The 14,359-nt window shown below is 28.3% G+C and overlaps 1 long non-coding RNA gene across 1 annotated transcript; it reads right to left on the reverse strand.

Annotated features, from left to right (window-relative positions):
* Positions 1 to 2,838: 2,838 nt before the first annotated feature.
* LOC140177285 (uncharacterized) lies at positions 2,839 to 4,618 on the reverse strand. The gene is made up of 2 exons (XR_011869098.1): positions 4,303 to 4,618; positions 2,839 to 3,054 (listed from the first exon to the last, which is right to left on the reverse strand). It is a non-coding gene; the product is annotated as an uncharacterized lncRNA (long non-coding RNA).
* Between the last annotated feature and the right edge of the window lie 9,741 nt (positions 4,619 to 14,359).

A 14,359-nucleotide genomic window follows, 5' to 3' on the forward strand; every position in this document is an offset into this window, starting at 1 on the left:
CTCGTTTAACATTTAATACTAACTAAAATCACCTTCTTGCGTATTTTTACCGGCCCTTCATCAGCACCTATTCACCATCATACTACTACCAAAATTAGTTATCATCCACTTCCATAACCATAAATTCCAGCATCAAACACAGTCTCAATTCAAACCCAATTCATAAACTCAAATCACATTTCAATTTAACAAGCAACACCAAATTGACCAACACTCACAATTACAACCAATTCTCGTCAATTAGACACACAAAACATGTATAAATTATTTGCAATTACTCAATAAGCTTCTTGGCATTCTTAAATTAAAAACTTGTAATTTTAAAAACGAAATTCCCTATCTCCGTATGACATTAAAATCAATGATAGCTCTGGAGAAGCTTTCTGACCGATCTGCTGAAGGAGAAAGCGTCAGAAATCGTCTGTGCTTCTTAGAAGTCCAGTTAGCCGAACTCAAGAGGAAGAGGAACTACGTCACCGTCAACTTCTACCGAACAAAAATAACGTCAATGTGTAGAGGATGAAGATACGAACACTTTTACCGGATTAGATTTTTAATTGGAGTTACGGATCTTAAGAAATCGAAGTCGAAAATCTTATGATCATGGAGGTTCTCTCTTCCTCACTCTCGGTTCCTTTCTTTCCTTTCAAGTTCAGTGACAAATGAAGAGAAGTGAATATGGATTCTTGATTAAGTGGCATTAGTTTATTGAAATGAAAGGACATGTGTCATACTTATATGTATATATATATGCTTATGAACCACACTTCTTATTTCTTTTCTTATGGCTTCGGTGGAAGAAAGAAAAGGGTAATGAAATTATATGATTATTAAGATACATGTGTCATGTTTATATATATAATAGCTAACTTTGGCTTTCCTTATCTTTCCTTTGGTTTCCTTAAGGCTTCGGCCAAAGGAATCATCATCATCATCATCATCATCATCATCATCATCATCATCATCATCATCATCATCATCATCATCATCATCATATTTGTCTAATTAAAATATATATTTTTGATAAATAACTTAAATTTAATAAAATAAATAACAATTAAATTAAACTTTAATATTTATAAAATTATATTTAATTATTTATGTTAAAAATAATTTTTTTAAAATTATATCTTGATATAATATAATAACTTATAAATAGTTAATTATTTAATTTTTAATAATCCGAAACCTTACATATCCTACCCCATTTATAAAAATTTTTGTCCTCGAAAATTGATACAAGATGAAAGAAGTTCAAACTAGCTTTACTTTTGAACACATTAGGAAAAAAAAGCAAAATATTTTGGCATATATAAGACGTAACATATAAGGAAGAAGCTTTAAGGTCTCACCGTATATATATACTTATAAAGTTTTCAAATCCAAGATATTCTTATGGCTTAAAAATATAGGGAAGAAGTCTGGTGCAAAGCAAAAGATACAAGATAGGTTCGATGCAAAAAGGTTACAAGGCAGGCTGATATTAGAATGACAGGTATATCGTTTGTACACAGAACTCATACCAACTTTAGAGCTTCAGCTGCCTAAACTTCAACATAACGTAACTTCACCATTCCCAATCATACCATATTAAACAGATTCTCCATGGATTCTCAACCTCATCAAACATTCCGCAACCCACTAACAGGCACAAGTCTAACTTCAACAAAACTCCTTCGCAAGAATCAAGCTCCTCAACTTCCTGTGACGTCGCACACTTACAACTCCACCTCCCGCATCTGCACAATGTATCTTAAAGACCTAACATATCTCTTGCCACCAAAACAAGTCTCGAGCCACTCAAAAGGATACAAGACCTCAGAGAAAGGACAATCAACAAGGACAATATTTACAAAGATTTCTATGTTTCTCTTTGATGCAAGTCCAAAGTTACATCAGAGAATACATGAGCCAAGAAAAAGAGTTTAAACAGCACAAGGCAGATATCCAAGGAATCGCATGTTACTCTAAAACAAGCTTGAGTTACCTAAAAGGATATCAAACTTAGGAAGAAAAGAACAAAATTTATGGACGGGGTTCACAGGAATTCAAGAGAATGTTTAAGAATACTATCAAACAGGAAATAATTCAAAATGTAAGGTTCGAAACAAGAACTTTAAAAGAACCAAATCGCATCTTAAGAAAAGCAGATATCTCAGGGAATTCAAGTAAACAGATGCAGTTAAGATCAAATGAAAATAGCATATGAACAAGAAAATAGGGTTGGAGAATAAGCAGTTAACTCTCTTCAGAAAAGAAATCTCGAACTAAAACCTCAAGGCAAACCATGAAAGAATAGATACGTAATTGAGTAGCATCAAGAAATTAACTCCTAACGTTCCCAAAACCCACGTTTCACGTTACCTATTACTTCTATTTTGCCTATGATAACCCGTTAACTTTCTCGTATACATAAACCATCAACATTAAGTTGGCTAGACTTAGTATTAACAGATATGCAACGATTAAGTTGGCTAGACTTAGTATTAACAGATATGCAACGATAAACTAACGGCATTAATCAATAGACAGTCATGCATCTGAAACTCAAACTCTTGCCATTAAGACAAGTCATATTGCATGATAGACACTCAGAGTATGCAATGAAGTATAGTCAGTCTATTCCCAAAGCTCTAACAGGAACGAACTGTTCTGATACCATAATGTAACACCCTAACTTTTAGCACGTCATGATCGTACCAAAAATAAGGAGTTACTAACCTATTTTTCTTTTATTATCTATTTAATATTGATCCTTTATGTCGATATCGTGTTTCTGTTTTTAAGAAAATTCCAGAAAATAGATTTTTAGTAACTAAAATCACATAACAAAAGATCTTCAAATAATAATCACATAATTATTAATAATAATAGATGCTATACAATTAAATTCAATGTAAAACTCAAATACAATACCTATCCCTCTGGATAAAATAAAAACCCTGAAGCGACAAGGGCGAGGAAATTCTATGAAAGCAACTCAACACATAAATTTAACTCAAATAAGGCTAATATTCGCCCGCGGCTTCAAACTGAATCTTCGAACCTGTGTCACTGAAAGGGTGGAAGATTTTGGGGTGAGAACAAACCACACGTTCTCAGTAGGGAATGAGAATGCCGTAAGAATAATGAAATAAATTGCAAATAATTAACTCACTTAGTAAAACTATTTTGTTAAACCTTTGAAAATACTTTTATTTCTACTTTAGATAAGTAATTGCTTTTCTTTAGATTTCTAAACTCAAAACAAATTTTAATCACAAAATTAGCCATACTAACCATCTCTCGGCTACATAATCATTTTTCAGCCACAACATCTCATCTCAATACATCCGTGAACTAACAACGCAAGTAAGGAATTCAAACCAACATACAAACAAGTCAAACAGCACAATCACAGAGAAGTAATACAAGCAAACACAACCAAATACAAATGTACAAACAACATGATGCATGTCTATTCCTAACGCAGGCCATGAGCTCATGTGTCGGTTGCCTACCCGCTCCCGACATTATCCGGGCGCAAGTCCCAGATATGGCTTTCCAGATTCATACAGTGTGCTTATATGTGACTTTCCAAATCAATAAGCGTACATCTGGAAAACAGTTCTCAATGTGTGGGCGTCCCCACTTTACATTTGGTGCTAAGGCCCAAACAATGTCACATCTGCTCTCCTGTGGCAGTCATTTCATTAATTAATATATTCCTTTAATCTTTGTTCTCTGCTCTCCTGTGGCAGAGATTCTATTAATTATCTTTCAAACCCTTTTCAAAATATTTTCAAGTAATAAATCGTTTTCAAATTTCACATCGTTCAAAATATCAAATAGAATCAAATCATTTTCTTTAAAACTAAGCCTCTTTCTATTTCAATAAAATTAGCCCGTTTCAAATCTTTTGTTTTTGAAAATTAAAGGAAATTCTTTTCTTCATTCAGACTTTACAAATCTCTCCGACCATACTCGTTTAACATTTAATACTAACTAAAATCACATTCTTGCGTATTTTTACCGGCCCTTCATCAGCACCTATTCACCATCATACTACTACCAAAATCAGTTATCATCCACTTCCATAACCATAAATTACAGCATCAAACACAGTCTCAATTCAAACTCAATTCATAAACTCAAATCACATTTCAATTTAACAAGCAACACCAAATTGACCAACACTCACAATTACAACCAATTCTCATCAATTAGACACACAAAACACGTATAAATTATTTGCAATTACTCAATAAGCTTCTTGGCATTCTTAAATTAAAAACTTGTAATTTTAAAAACGAAACCCCCTACCTACGTATGACATCAAAATCAACGATAGCTCTGGAGAAGCTTTCTGACTGAGCTGCTGAAGGAGAAAGCGTCAGAAATCGTCTGTGCTTCCTAGAACTCCAGTTAGCCGAACTCAAGAGGAATAGGAGCTACGTCACCGTCAACTTCTACCAGACAAAAATAACGTCAATGTGTAGAGGATGAAGATACGAACACTTTTATCGGATTAGATTTTTAATTGGAGTTATAGATCTCAAGAAATCGAAGTCGGAAATCTTATGGTCATGGAGGTTCTCTCTTCCTCACTCTCGGTTCCTTTCTTTCCTTTCAAGTTCAGTGACAAATGAAGAGAAGTGAATATGGATTCTTGATTAAGTGGCATTAGTTTATTGAAATAAAAGGACATGTGTCATACTTATATGTATATATATATGCTTATGAACCACACTTCTTATTTCTTTTCTTATGGCTTCGGTGGAAGAAAGAAAAGGGTAATGAAATTATATGATTATTAAGATACATGTGTCATGTTTATATATATAATAGCTAACTTTGGCTTTCCTTATCTTTCCTTTGGTTTCCTCAAGGCTTCGGCCAAAGGAAGCATAATAATAATAATAATAATAATAATAATAATAATAATAATAATAATCTAATCAAAATATATATTTTTGATAAATAATTTAAATTTAATAAAATAAATAACAATTAAATTAAACTTTAATATTTATAAAATTATATTTAATTATTTATATTAAAAATAATTTTTTTTTAAATTATATCTTAATATAATATAATAACTTATAAATAGTTAATTATTTAATTTTTAAAAATCCGACACCTTACAAATATGAGTATAAATGTAATTCATTCATTATATATTTATATAGCTAGTGCATTCTAATGGACTTACATATCTAATATAGACACTTGATTACAATTTTTAAACGAATAGATATAATCAGAAATATTTGTATAATAAAAATTTTAAATAGAATTTAATTTTTATGTACTATCACTATAAAAGAGTTTTACAAAAAAAAGTAGTTGTGCATTGTTTGTCACATTAGTAAAAATAATTAATTTTTAAATTTATTATTTAAATACATAAATTAGATTGAATAAACGTGTAAAACTTTTTATACTATTAATGTATTAAAATTAAATTTTTTAAACTATTACGAGAATTCAATTACAATTTTTTTATATAATATATATAAAAATTTAATTATAATTTTTAAAATCTAATTGAAAATTGAATAAAGTTATATGAATCTACAGAGGTAATTAAATTGTAGGTATAGTCCAAATATCCATAAGCACACAAAAAAGGTACCTCAGGTGCAACATAATTAGGGGTTCCGCAGGTAGTGTGCAAAAGTTTATCCTCCTAATACAACAAATAATCAATAATTTAAGATAATTAGGACACATTATAAGCAAGATTTCGTTTGATTATTAAGATATGAACATAAATACGTATAAATAGAGGTGTTCGTTAATCGAATTAGATTAGATATGGTTAAAATATAAATTTAATTTATACTAAATTTATTGTATTAAATTGCATCCTATATTTACAATTTTTATATTTGGATCAGATATCGAATATATCTAAATAAAAATATATTAAAATCTTTTTTATAAAAAAAATTAATAAAATATCTTTTTTATTATAATAATTTGTTTTAATCTTTTAAATTTGTTTACTCCTAAAATATTATTAAATTAATTTTTTAAATAACAAAAAAATAATATAGTATATATAAATAATAATTATTAATTAAAATAAAACATAAATATTACTTATTTATTTATTATTTAGTGTGGATTCGTTGATATATAGATTAGAACTGGAGATATAGATGTGAAATTCGCAATCCAATTCGATTAGAACGTGGATTCGATCCGATTTTCTTGTGGACTGGATCATATCCGCAAATTAAAAATCGAATTACTATAAAATTTGTAGATATGATCAAATCCACCCGAACATCCCTACCTACAAAGTTAGAGTTTTGTTTTTTTTTTTTTTTGTATATTTTCTGTATTTTGTTAATTTATAAAAGTAGAAACAAAATGTCTTGAAAATAAGATTTAAACCCAATTATAAATTTTTGGCAGGTGCAATAATAAAGTAAAATTCCATAACATCCATAAAAACATTATCTTACTCGCTGTACGAATGTATGTGCTCAATCCAAAATCTGAAACTTTAAGAATATCTTTTTTGTCCAGAAGAAGATTTTCAGGCTGCAAAATACATTAAACATGGGTGTTTCTTATTTCTTTTTTTTTTCAAGTACTTACAATTGGTAAATTTGATTCCTACTCATACTCACATTATTGTTAAATGTATTTCTTTCTGTTTTTTAAAAAACACTAATTTTACAATATGAGTTTTTTTTATATAGTTGAAGAAAAATTGAAATATTTTTCTATTACTTTTGAAATTTATACAAATATATAAAATAATTGATATTTTGAGCGGGGAAAAAAGAAAACTGCTGAAAGCTAAGCCTGAAACAAAACCCCCTGAGTATGTTTGGATAGAGAATTTTAAAATATTTTGGAATTTAACATAAAAAGTAATTAAATTAAATCAATTGCATTAATTTAAAAAATTTTAGTTTGTATACACATCCAAATACCAATATAAGAGGAAACAAAAAAAAAGGAAAAATATATTTGTATCTTTCTTTTCTACTAAAAAAAAATTGTAAATTCTATCTCATTGAAGAGGATTTGAATTTTCCTTTTCTTACTATCAAAATACCTTGTTAAATTTTCCAAAAAAAAAAAATTAAAACGACTTTATATAAATATCAAACAAATTATTTAAGAAAGGACATTTTAATAATACTCTCAGTCTATTCATTCAACTACAAGGTGGGGGAAAAAAAATACTAATGTAGTTAGAGTATATACCTTCAAATCTCTATGATAAACTCCTCTACTGTGGCAATAATCAACTGCATTGATTAATTGATGAAAATAGCTTCTTGCTTCATTTTCTTCTAGTCTCCCTTTTCTGGCCTAGATAATCAAATTAAGATTTAACAGAGGAATTATTTCTACGGATTTTCATGTAACATCCATGTAAAAAGTAAAAACATCAATGTTAACAAGCTAAAAGAAATGCTATCTTTTGAAACTTTTGTTGTTTCAATATTTTGAATTCTTTTTTAGGTTTAATTATTTCATCGATCTTTACAATTTTATCAAATTTTTTATTAGGATTTTATATTTTTTTTTTTTGAAAAAGTACAGAGAAACAATAATAATTAATTGGGAGTACATAAGGAGTACATACAATATTTAAACCTATTTTATACAAACAGTAAATATTTAAATATGGGGTTTCGATCTAAGCCGAATCCATCCTTTTACCTTCTCTGTCTGTTTGTATTTAACTTGTAACTTTTGTTATTTAGATTATTTTTTTATCAATAGTAAATGTAGTTTTATTTATTGTAAATAAGGAGTATATAAGGAGTACATACAATATTTAAATTGAAAAAGTATTTTGTATTAGTGACTAATGTACTATCTCTTCTTTCATCATTAGTTATGTTTAAGAATTGATACTTAATTTTTATTAATATGTTTGTGAAGACATGTATTTTAACTTTGTAATTAATTTTATATTTTTATTCAATTTTGATCAGTCAACTAGGATCAATATCAATGGATCAATATCAATTGATCAGTAACAAAACTGAATAAAAAAGATAGCTAAGGACACCATCATTATTTAGAATGAGGATAAGGAAACAACGGTCTTCGTGTACAAGAATTACAACATAGATTTAGAAGACATTTTAGTTGAGGATTGGATACAATTCAAGATGCATGTAAAACAATTTTTAAAAGGGCCGTCAACATTATTATAGGAGTAAAAAGAGAATACTTTTCTAATGCAATGTACAGAGATAAAATTATTATTGATGAGATGAATAGTTTACGTGAAGTTTTATTATCTTCATAGAATCACGGTCCACCTCCAAAACTAAATTGACATGTTTTTTAAAGTTTCACAAATATTTAAATGATCACTTGTAGTCTTATATATTTTAGTGGGAGTACATAAGGAATACATATAATATAAAGTGTAATAATTCAGCAGATAGAAGAATTTTTTTTCATTCTCTTTAACAATGAGAAGAACTTGTTTTTCTCTCTCTTAATTCCTTTTGGTTCATCAAATTATCAATATCACAGCTTGAATAATTTAGGATATGAGATTTTCTTTAAAAATCTCGAACCGATTCCAAAGCACATACTGATCCGGTAAAAGTTCGGGATCGGTCTCATCAAACACATTGGTAACAATTTATTTGTTGAGTTATTACACTTTATATACGTACTCCGTATGTACTTTCATTAAAAAAAAATTACAACAAATAAGTCTATATCTACTATTGATAAAAAAAATCTAGGTAACAATTTTAAGGATGTCCTCCTCGTTACTGCTGGAATTGCCATTGTCACTGCTGCTACTGTTTCTGTTGCCATTGTCGTTGCCTCCATCATTGCCGTTGGGATAAACGTTTTCAACGGGCCCGTTCGGATGGCCGTTGGCGGGCGGCAAGTGGGGATGGCCGTTGGCGGGCAAATAACCGTTGCCGAGCCGTTCATGTCCATGTAGAGGAAAAAGGAAAAACTGTGATAAGGAGTGTGAAGGAGGAGCTGAGTGAGGGAGAAGAACTAGTAACGAAGTGGGAATGAAGGGGAATGAAGGTGGTTATAATATTATCACAATATTTTGTATAGTGGCCGGAACACATGCAAGCATCGTGCATGTCCTCTAAAATTATACTGTTTTTTGCGTAAAGCTATCATGGTTCTGAAAATTGGATCGGACCGGCCGGTCGAACCGATCAAATCGTAAACTAACAGTATTAACGATCCGGTTAACAATGTAAAATCGCTAATAAAAAATCGCTATATGTTGAACCGGCCAAAAACCGATGATGAGAGTGAAAGCAACAGCAACGATGGCAAGTAACTTTTTAATTTTTAATTTTATCAAAGAAATGTATCCATGGATAAAAATGAATGGATGTAAATTAATTAAATAGTATTATTTCTGTTAAAATTAGATTGGACAAATCGATTTGACTAAAAAATCGATGAACCAAATTTTAAATCGGTATAAATTAATATTTTTTATAAAAAATAAAATATAAAGGGAATAGGAGAGTTTTACGTCTAATTTCCGTTTTTCATCCTAACTCTATTAATAAATAGTGATTAATATAATTGTCGTCTTAAAATTTGGTCAAATAAATAATTATCAGTTAATTTTTTTTCATTCTTCTTCCTGATTATATGGAGTACATGTAGTACTCTCTACCTATCTTTATTTTACTTTATGAAAAAAAAATAATGATAGATCTGTGTATGGAAAAAGATAAAAAAATAATAAAAATAAAAATTAAAAAATTTTAAAAAATAATGAAATAAGAGTTGATTTAACATATTGAATATAAAATTTTAAAAAAATTTTGGCAATTAAAATTATACGAAAAAAAGAGTTCTTTAAATTTAAATTTTTACATTTGATTCAAATTAAATAAGATTGAAAAAATAAATAAATTTACAAATATTTATAAATTTTTATTTTGATCATTACATATAATAACAATGTAATGATTTTAGTATTATACTTTAATTAATTTAAATTTTATTATTTTATATATGAAAAAAGTAAATAACTTATAAAATTTTATTTTTATTTTTATTTATTAATAATTATTATTTATTAAAATTTTTATTTTTATCTTAAATTTATAATTTAAAAAATATAAAAATTAAATTTTTAAAAATATAAGAAAAAAATAACAACATAAATTAAAATTAAATGAAACTTTAAAAAAATCTTAAAAAATTTATTATTTAAAGATATAAAAATTGATATATTAAATCTAGAGAAAGATTAAGAATTATTATAATAAATATTAAGAGTAGGGGAGATAGTGATTGTATAGTTAGTCACTTGGTCTCGAAGTGCCGTGTTTGTTAACACAAAGATTTTATCAGCATTGTTTTTCTTTGGATCCTGGAACAATTAATTTCTATCCTCATGTTTTCTTTTAAATTAATTAGATGTTGAATATAAAATTTAGAATTATGCATAAAAAATAACGAATATTTTAAATATAATATTTTATTTTTAAATTAAATATTATTAAAAAAATAAATAAATAAATTTATATAATGTTTATAAATAATTACATTATAAATATTTATCTTGATTTTGTTACATATAATAATAATATAATAAATTTTTTAATATCTTATTTAATTTAAATTTATAAAATTTATACATTCTAAAATTTAAATAACTTCTAAAAATTTTTATATCTATTTTTTAAATATTTTTTATTCTTAATTTTTAAATTATTTTATGAAATTTATAATTTTAAAAATAAAAATATAAAAATTAATCTTTTAAAACAATAGAAAAGCGGCTGAACAAACACGGTAGTGTCTGTTGAGCCGCTAGTAAAAAATAACTACAATATCTTTATTATAAAAAATGACTAAAATACTCATTATATATATAATAAGATTATTTTAGTTATTTTCTATAAAAAAAATATTAATTTAGACTGATTCAAGATTTAGTTCATCGATATTTTTGGCCAAATTAATTTGTCTGATATAATTTTAACAAAAATAATACGATTTAATCAATTATATATATATATATATATTTAATTTTAATTATTAAAAAACATCTTTAAAAATAGATGTTTTAAACGTCTGAGTGGCTCCCAACTAAGATTGTTATTTTTTGCTATATAGTATATAAAGTAAGATGTTTAACTACTCTTAATTTAAAGGTGAACTCTACCATGCCCTCTCTAAAATAAAGGGTAAATTACCTTTTGTGACATATACAATGATTATTGATAAATTATCTTTCAACCAGAGTTCCAAAGTTCGAATGAGATCGTCAAATCTAATTACTATCTCTAATACGATCGCTAGAAAATTCTAAAAATGAAAGAGCTAAAAAACTGATAGAAATTTGTCATATATTAGTTAAAAATGATGGTAATTGGTGTGTGAAAGGAGACACCAAGATATTTTTTTTTTTATCTTTAATTACTCTTAAATTATGTTTCAATCATTATTCAGATAATAAAAATCCTAAGATGGTCATTATTGACTCGTTGTTTTTATGACTAACTAATATTTTAGTTTATTTTTTTGTTATATAGTTATACAAGGCTATGAGGGTTAGTTATCTGAAGAGAAGTATCATTGTTGATCCGACTGAATTTTAAGATAAATACTAGAAAGAAAATCTTAAGAACGAGAGAGCTGAAAAATTAATAGATGTGCTCGTTAAAATGGGAGATTGAAAGCATATGAACAAGTTCAAAATTTTAACCTAATTGATTGAAAATGGTGATTGGATTTGAGATGAATTATGGTTTAAAAATTGGAAAAGAAGAGGTGTATTTGGTGTGGATTATGAAAATACTATTAAGTTTCAAGAGAAACATCACGTCAATTGAAAAGAAAAGAGAAGATAATGTAAATCTTGAAGTTCTGGTAGAAGAATAATTTATGAATAATCATTGTATATGTCACAAGGGGTAATTTACCCTTTATTTTAAAAAGGGTAAAGTAGAATTCACCTAATTTAAATTAGGTACACTATTTGGTAGAAGTGTATGGAATAGTGAGTTATATATATATATATATATATTGTTTTGTGTAGCAAAGAAAAGATGTATGGAGGATATTAAGAGGAAATAATGCATTTAATGTGAATAATTTTAGTTATTATGAGTGTTAATTTCTATAGAAAAGTGAGACATGAATATTTTGGGCTTTAAACTTGATTGGAATGATTCATCATCCATCATCGAAAAATCATAAGTTTATTTTAGTAGCGATTAATTATTTTATAAAGTGGGTTAAAGTTGTCCTTTTGATAGAAGTTGATCAAAATGAAATCATTGATTTCATTGAGGAATATATAATACATCATTTTGGAATTGCTCAAACTTTGAGTATTGATCAAGATACCATGTTTATTGGTCAACGTATTACAAATTTTGTAGCATCAAAAAATATAACTATGGTGACTTCGACTCTATATTATGCACAGACAAATGGCCAAGTTGAGGTTGCGAATAAAATTTTGATTAATTTAATTAAGAATCAAATTGGTCAGAAACCTTGTATTTGGCATGAGACATTAAGCAAAGTTTTATGGGCTTATCAAAATTCACCAAGAGGTTTGATAAATACATCTCCTTATAAATTGGTTTATGGTCATGATGTGATGCTACCTCTAGAAATCAATCTTAACACTATGAGAGTGATGAGGCAAGATGAGTTGCCAATCGAGGATTATTGGAATGCAATGTTTGATGAATTAAATGATTTAGATAGTGAACGTGTTTTGACACTTGATAATCTCATTTGTCAAAAAGATAGTATAGTTCGTATTTATGATCACGAGTGAAAGAAAAAGTGTTTTGCAGTGGTGAGTTAGTCTTAAAGGCTATTTTACCATTAGATAAGAAATCAAGAGTTTATAGAAAGTGGTCCCCTAATTGGAGGGGCCTTTTCAAGTGATCAGTCTATATTCGGACAATGTCTATAAAATTGAAAATATAAATACTAATATCGAGGTCAAATCGATTAATGAAAAATATTTGAAACGATATGATACTTAAAAAATAGTACTTGACATCAAAGGTAAAGTAATAAAACTAAGTTCCAAAATATCAAAGTTATAAAAAGTGAGTAAAAGAAAAATACAAAAGAACTTGGCATCCCAAGCTTTCAAAGATAAGGTTCTAATAATTCTTCCAAGTCAAATCTGATGAGTTTGGAAAACTCCAAATTAATTTGATGATGATCAAATATTATTAAAATAATTAATCATAAAATTATTAATTTGAATTTTAATTCACATTTATTAATTAATAATTTTGTTGTTTGCAGATTTTGTTTTGGGCCAAAATTGACAAGCCCAATGTGAAGTAAAAATTCAGCCTTGTGCAAAAATGTTTAAGAATATGTGGCTGAAATTATTATCATGTGAATTGGGCCAGGAATTATTGTGTAAGCCCAAATTAAATCTTTTGGTGAAAGACCAACAAGCTTGGTCTGGAATTAAAAAGGAGAGAAAGCAAAGGGTGCATGCTTTCAACGGATGCCACTTTCACTCTTTGATGGATTTAAAATTCATTTAACTAGCTTTAATTGCTTTGGTAACTAAAAAGAGAAAGTTTAAAATTGATTTGATGGCATTAATTGATTTACACGTTACTAGGCATGGGGAGTGGGAATTAACTCATTTTAATTTTTCTTTCTTAATTCCATTGAAAGCTTTTCTGCATTCTCTCTCCTCTCTCGTTGTTTCGGTCATGTCATAGAGAAGAAGAAGAAGCAAGTTATCAGAGATAAGGCACTGTAGCAGTAAAGCTATGTGCAAGCAAGAGGCCATTGTGATGATGGAGTTAGCAAAAAGAATATCCAAGGTTTGATGTGGCTGGGATCTTTGTCACTTATGGTAAGAAGTGGTGAGGAAGTCTCAAGCTCTCCATACCCGAAAATAGAAGAGATTCAACTCGGTCAGAGAAGGAGATCCAAGAGGCATGGCTCGTCTCTACTTTTGTTCATCCATCACAGGAGGTAGCTACTGTAGCTACGTGGGGAAGAAGCAGAAGATAGAGCAGATGGAGCTGTCCAGCATCAAGGACTCATCAAGGGTTAGGAATCCTTCTTGGGGTGCAAGTCAAGATGGAAGGCCCATATTGATGAAGCTTGGTGAGATGGGATGAGAGTGAGGTAATTGCATGTTGGATTTTGCATTCGGTTCTCTCTCTTCTCTCTCTGGCCGAACCAGTTTGTGATGTTGAAGAAGAAGAAGTTGGCTTGGTTCAACTGTTTCAACTTTGGAGGCTTCCCCTTCTATAATAAGGGTGAACAGCCAAGCCTTGAAGCAAGGAGAGAAAGAGTGAAAGCACAGAGTTCTCATAGCTACCCAAGCTAACAGAAATTCTTCTCCTTCAATGTTTTTCATGCTGTATTTTTCTGTTTAGTT

Source organism: Arachis hypogaea, chromosome 12 (assembly GCF_003086295.3).
Source record: "Arachis hypogaea cultivar Tifrunner chromosome 12, arahy.Tifrunner.gnm2.J5K5, whole genome shotgun sequence".
Taxonomy (NCBI): domain Eukaryota; kingdom Viridiplantae; phylum Streptophyta; class Magnoliopsida; order Fabales; family Fabaceae; genus Arachis; species Arachis hypogaea.